Source organism: Callorhinchus milii, unplaced genomic scaffold, assembly GCF_018977255.1.
Source record: "Callorhinchus milii isolate IMCB2004 unplaced genomic scaffold, IMCB_Cmil_1.0 Scaffold28, whole genome shotgun sequence".
Taxonomy (NCBI): Eukaryota; Metazoa; Chordata; class Chondrichthyes; order Chimaeriformes; family Callorhinchidae; genus Callorhinchus; species Callorhinchus milii.
Window position 1 is genome coordinate 3,879,346 of NW_024704769.1, and position 6,970 is coordinate 3,886,315.

Consider the following 6,970-nt stretch of genomic DNA (forward strand, 5'->3'; position numbering starts at 1 on the left):
ATATCTCATTATCTGTTGAACTATGTGGGATATTATTTACATGTGGTATTTTCTAATGGGAAAAGTAATGATAGTGATTTGCATCTTAACATAATTATGTGTGAATTAGTAATGGTACAGTGTGGCTTTAATCCCATGAATCTGATCGTTGGCTTTTGATTTCCAACTTGCATATTGTAGTTTTCCAAGGTGACTGCTGAACTGTCCCCAAGGTGACATGTTTGGCAATAGAATATCGTAATCGAGCCAGTCCTCTGAGGCAGTATTGGTAGTCCGGTTCCTGAGCCAGGAGAGTCTGCAGTATTCTAGGGCACCGTTGATGACAGCACAGCCCAGCCTGGCTCATTGGCAGGACCTGGAAGGGCAGACCAGTCACTTGGAGCAGGGAATGCTCCCATTCAGCTCCTGTTAACCCTGCCAGCCAAAGTACTTACGGGTAGACTGGTCCGAGCTGGACAAGTAATGGGAAAACTTGTCAGAGATCCAGTGATGGGTTGGCTGTTCAGTCAACACCCCCCACACCCACCCTCTAGGACTCCCATACAGCTGTGTGAAGTGCTTTGAGACGTCCTCCCGACGTGAAAGCGCTATATTAAGAGTAACAGTAAACTGTAATTGTATGCAGGAAACCATGGACATGCAGCCAATATAATCCTGATGTTGGTTCTCCTCTTACCCGCTCAGCATTTCTACTTATACCAAAGGTTTCAAAACTGTAACCAACAGAAAATAAATACAATTTTTAATTATAATTCCTGGAATGAAGGGTACTTTAATACTTACAGAACTATGATGGGAGAGATTAATATTCTCTATTCGTGGCTATGTGATCACTGAGCCGGAAGTGCACAAAGCAGATTTTGTCTTCTGTTACTGTCTCAAACATTTCTCATTCTTACAGTTCATCATGGAGCAAGTTGCTATTTTTATTATTTCTGTGACTTAACACTGGCTTAAAAAAGGCTTTATAAACATGGATCGAAAGTAATAATAATGATCCTTACATTTTATATAGCGTCTTATCACGTCTTTGAGACGTCTCAAAGCGCTTCACAGGATATACTGTAAAATGTAGTGACTGTGTATTTTGTGGGCGAAAGTGATCTGCATTTAGAACTCCCTATTTTCCCAACCACAATAAATAGCAAATTACATTTTGAAAGTGTCGGAGACGTCGGGAGGATGTCATTTTCTCAGAAGAATCAGTCAGGGTTTTGCTCCTGTTAATCTCCTGCTGATAGGAATTTCAGCCCTTGATAGCCGTTCGGTGAGCAATTGCACATGTGTGATTCTTTCAAGATTTGATAGATTTCTGTTAGGAACTAATATCTGGGGATACAGTATATAGTTTGCGACATGTCATGTGCAAGCGACTGCCAGGATGGTGAAAGGCGAACTGGTGGACCTTGATCTTCTTTCACCAGCAAATTCTTATGTCTATCAGGTGAATGAGAACAGAAACAGGCTCACTTGTTATTACCTCATGGCAACTCAATGGGGCTCACTGTCTACACTCACAAATGAACTTGCATGAAATTACTGGGACGCTGCCACCAGCCACTCAACGCAGATGTATGTTGCTTTGCACTGACCCAAGCCTTTGCGACAGTTCAGCATTTATCTATTACACTGCATGTCTGTTGCCGGTGTAAATACACTGAAGTATCAGATGGCAGTGTGTAATGCCACTGAAACACATGGCTTTGATAAAAAGTAACCTTGAATGCTAGATCAGTGGTTTTTCAATGCAGTGACATACACTCACATTACAATGCAGGTTGTCCCACTTTCCCTGCAAGTACAGGCATGGATGGAACTGCGATGATGCCAAATATTATAATAATTATAATAACAATCCTTGCATTTGATGTAGCACCTTGAAAGAATCACACCAAATTATTATTATTTTTTGGAGGGATTATTATCCCCGGAACAGCGATCCACCAATTGACTAACAACCGGGTTCCTTCTCACTTCTTACTGCTAGGTGAACATAGGCGCCTGGAGTAAGGAAACTTGCCTAACGTTTTGCTCTACCAGGGAATTGAACCCGAGTCTTCTTGCTTGCAAGGCAAGTGCTCTTAGCACTGAGCTACAGGACTCCACCGTAAGTGCAGAGTCAAAGCTGGAAAGTAACGGACATTTTGTCGGTGTGATGGTCATAAAGTTAATCTCCAATTGGGTGCTTGGCTTCTCACTCTCTCACACACACTGCCTAAACCCAGCATCGGGTTACAGTCTCAACAAGTGCCGCATAACCGGTAGCAGAAATTCACAATGGGCTGTAAATACATACTCAATAAACCAGCGCACACACATGCGCTCAGATTACAATGTTAAACAGCCAAAATAAACCAGCACTGTCATCACAATGTAGACCGCTGTGTTAAACTGAAGAGGATTCAAGGTCAATGGCTTATATATCCGAGGCCTGAAATCCCATTTAGTTTTAGCTCGTCAGACCATTTTGTCTTAAACTTGCGCAAAGCAGTAATGTTTGAGCCTGGGTCTCAGATGTGGAAAGATTCAATGACGCAGTCCTGGGGCGAGTTTTTTTATCCATCTGACTGAATTTCACTTGACACCTCTGACTCAGTTTCACATTTGATAAAACCTTTTTTTTCTTAGCGAGTGTTGAGCCACACAGATTAAAAAAAACATATCCTCTCCTTAGTGACCCTGATGATCACTCTTCCAGGCATGAATACTTCTAATCGCTACCAGTAGACAATGCAAATCTAAAATTAATGGAATGACCTGAAGGAAGGTAAGTGAAATATCTTTTGAGGGGGGAATTGGTAGCTGTTTACTGATGATGATATGCCCTAACCACCCACAGGCAGCAGATTGTCATTATCACTGTGCCTGAAGAGATAAAATGGTTTCCTTTCCCCAATAGCACGCAAATAATCTTTGCACACAATATTAATATCATTAACTCAACACTTTACAATGTCTGGTTTGAAGCAGGGACACACTGAGATACAACGCACGTAACACAGGTTCAGGAAGAATAAACACAAGCAGCACATTCACTTGTATATAAATACTAATTTGGTTACTCAATCCATGGCTGTTTGTGGGGTCACTGTTGTGCGCAATTGGCTGCCGTGTTTCGCCCACAAGATACACAGTCAATTCATTTTACAGTATACTCTGTGAAGCGCTTTGAGACGTCCCAAAGATGTGATAAGGCGCTGTACCAAATGCATGGATTATTATTATTATCCAGACCACACTTCTGCCTGATGACTGCTTTCTCATACAGACCAGCAAATTAAGCCAGTGCTCACAGAGGTTCATTCGGTTCATTCGGTTCATGGAACTCCAGGAGTGCGAGAGCTGGGGCGATCAGTTCTGAGAATGTGATGAATGACTTGATAAACCCTCTCATCTGTGCTTGTGAGTGTGCTCTATGTCGTCGGATGGAGGGACATTCACTCCAATGCGTTTATCAGGCAGAGGTTTTCCCATGACTCCGTACAGCTTGCTAGGGTAAACATCCTGTCGCTTTCAGGAGCCACGCCAAACAGCCCCGTGGATCACATCGCATCCCAGGATTACTTCTGCACAACAGTAGCTTTACAAGCTCCACATGAAAAAAGGCAACCCCACTCAGTTTGTACAGTACTCCCTTTTATTACAGCTTCCCCTTCTATCACCCACAACCCCTCAGGAAATCACCTTTTACCAGCCTCCCCAAATCATCAAATAATCCTCATATTTAATATGGCGCCTTATCACATCGCTGAGATGTCTCAAAGTCCTTTACAGAATATACTGTAAAGTGAAATGACTGTGCATTTTGTGTGGGCGAAACGCAGCAACCAAGTGCATACAGCAGTATCCCACAGATATAATAAATAATAATAATCCTTGAATTTGATATAGCGCTTTTCACGTCTTCTCGACGTCTCAAAGCACTTCACAGAATATACTGTAAAGTGAATTGACCGTATATATTTGTGGGCGAAACGCAGCAGCCAATTGCGCACAGCAACGTCCCCACAAGCAGTCATGGATTGAAATTGACCAATTTATTATTGTTTTGTTTTGGAGGGATTATTATTAGGTTCTGTGTGGAGTAAAGAAACTTGTCCAAGGTTTCGCCCTCTGCCTGGAATTGAACCCAGGTGTCTCACTTGCAAAGCGAGTGCTCTAACCACTGAGCTACAGGACTCCACTTTATATGGTTTCAAACTTAGAAGGGACGTTAATGTCAGTGACATCTGGGGTAAGCTCTGTGTTATTATAATTCCAAATATGTTTAGTTAAATCTTATTGTTCAGCCTGCACAGATTTCATACTTCTGTGTTGCCTCATATGCTTTTGATTTTGAACTGTCCCAAACCAACTGATTATTCATAACAGAATGCAGAAGCTGCAAAGATCCCACAGTTACAAGAAGGAAACCATTAAAGCAGCAAACTATAATCATCGTAAAGCTCTGAGATACAGCGATACATAGACATAGATGTCAAGGAATGATATGTTCAAAGCTTTTCACACTCCAGAGCTTGTTGTGCGATAACAAACTCAGGCGTTATCTCATTTATTAATATTAATTACACTTTAAAACTTTAATTTAATGCTTATCTACTTTGATGCAACGGAGACAAAACGAATAAGCTTACACTCAGTACAGCTTCAATATTGTCAACTGATCAGTGTCCCAGTAACAGTAGCTGAATTACAATCAATGTCACCTGATATGATCATGGATCATTTCAATGTAATGCCTTTTGCTGGTACAATATGGACGTATCAGCATTTGATATATCGCGCTTACACAGCCAAGGAAAACCCTCTACTTATATAATAATAATAATAATAATCCTTGCATTTGATATAGTGCCTTATCACATCACTGAGATTCTCAAAGAATATACTGTAAAGTGAATTAACTGTATATTTTTGGGGCAAAACGCAACAGCCAATTGCACACAGCAGTGTCCCACAAACCGTCAAGGATTGAATGACCAAATTATATATTATATATTGGATTCCCTGATTAACCAAGAGCAAATTAGGGGGAAAAACGTTTAAGTGCAGTGTATGGCAATTACAATAACCCAACTAATGAACTATGAAACTGACTCATTTAGCAGCACATTGACATTTGGAGGGACTGGATTGGGGCCAGCAGGCTGCTAACATATGTTTTAACAGCAGCATTGCATTTAAACTCAAATTACAGCCATTAGTATTGTGTTTCTCTGCCCTGTGCTTTTCTCAGCATCTCTGCTTAAAGTGGAGTCCTGCAGCATAAGCGAGTGGACCCGGGTTTGATTCCCGGGCAATGTAAGCGGGAACCCAGTTGTTAGTCGATTGGCAGATTGCTTTTCCGGGGGTAATAATCTCTTCAAAAAAAATAATGATAATTTGGTCACATAATCCACGACTGTTTGTGGGACGCTGCTGTGCGCAATTGGCTGCCACGTTTCGCCCACAAGATATAGTCACTCCACTTTACAGTATATTCTGTGAAGTGCTATATCAAATACCAGCATTATTATTGTTATTATTAGTAAGATCCGAATCATGCTGATAGAATGTTCTGAATTGACTGCTTTGCAAAGGACTGCTCGCTCGCTCTTCAAACAGAGAGCAATAATGCAAGGTTGTGGTGCAGAAGGCCACTAATGGAAAGGGGGGGGGACACATGAAAACGTCAATCTCACTGTTTACACGCAATTTAAAACCCAGAGGATCTGTACATTAGCAGATAGTAAATAGTGCTGAGCGCTCCATTGGTAATTGGCTGGAAAAGACATCACACCGCGTTCAGCGATCGTGGTAAAAGCTGCGGTGAAAAGCCAGTGTGGGAGAAGTGTGCCCTTTGACGGGGCAACAACATACTCAAGTGTAAATCACTTCACAACCAATACAGGTACGCGGTTGCTATAGCGATTCTGTATAGCGTGTGTTTGTAGGATGAAAGTCTGCTGTTTACAGTAACAGGGCAGGTCTGAAGGGCTTGAGGAGCGAGTGTGATGGGGAGATCTCAATGCTGATTGTCTGATCAGAGCACAGTTACAGAGGCGGCGTTACGGCTCTACTCGTTGCAGCAGCTGCAGCACTTGTCACCACGCGTTTGGTTTGTGAACAAGTAGCTAATTAGAGGGGCAGTCACAGGCCAACGTTCAGACCAAGCTGTCACCGTGTCCTGCTAACCCTCTCTGTGACACAACAGAGACTTGAAGCCCTGGATAATAACAATCCTGCCGTTTGATAATAGCGCCTTATCCCGTCGTCGAGACGTCTCAAAGCACTTCACAGAACATACTGTAAAGTGTAGTGACTGTGTATTTTAACGGGCGGATCGCGGCAGCCGTTTGCACACAGCAGTGTCCACAAACAGCCATGGATTGAGTGACCAAACTATTATTATTTTATTATTTATTACTTATATTTTTTGAAGGGATTATTACCTCTGGAAAGCGATCCACCAATCAATTAACAACCGGGTTCCAATTTACTGCAAGATAAACAGAGGCGTGTGGATTAAGCAAACTTACCTAAGCTTTCTCCCCGCCAGGAAATTGAACTCAGGTCCTCTTGCTTGCGAGGCAAGTTCTCTAACCACTGCGCTACAGGAATTCTCATAGTGCCTTCTGAAGACAAAGTTTTATGTATTCTGGCTTTTGCAAAGTGATATTGGGTGAGCTTATGACGTCTCGAAGATATGTTTAGGTGCTATATCAAATGCAATGATTATTATATTATAAATACATCTGATTCAACCACCGCTATCGGGCAGCGAGTTCCACTGTCTCACTACCCTGAAGTATTTCCTTTTACATTCCTACATTCTCTTTTAGATTCCCCTGGTCGCTATCTCGTTCTACTTTTGTCAGAGTATAGAGGGAAGGTCTATTTTTGGAGGCACAGTTGGAAAGTGCACGTTTAACTTTTTCCAGTAAACAGACTGCAGCAAGACAGTCCCCAGGTCATAGAAAGCACAGAGCGA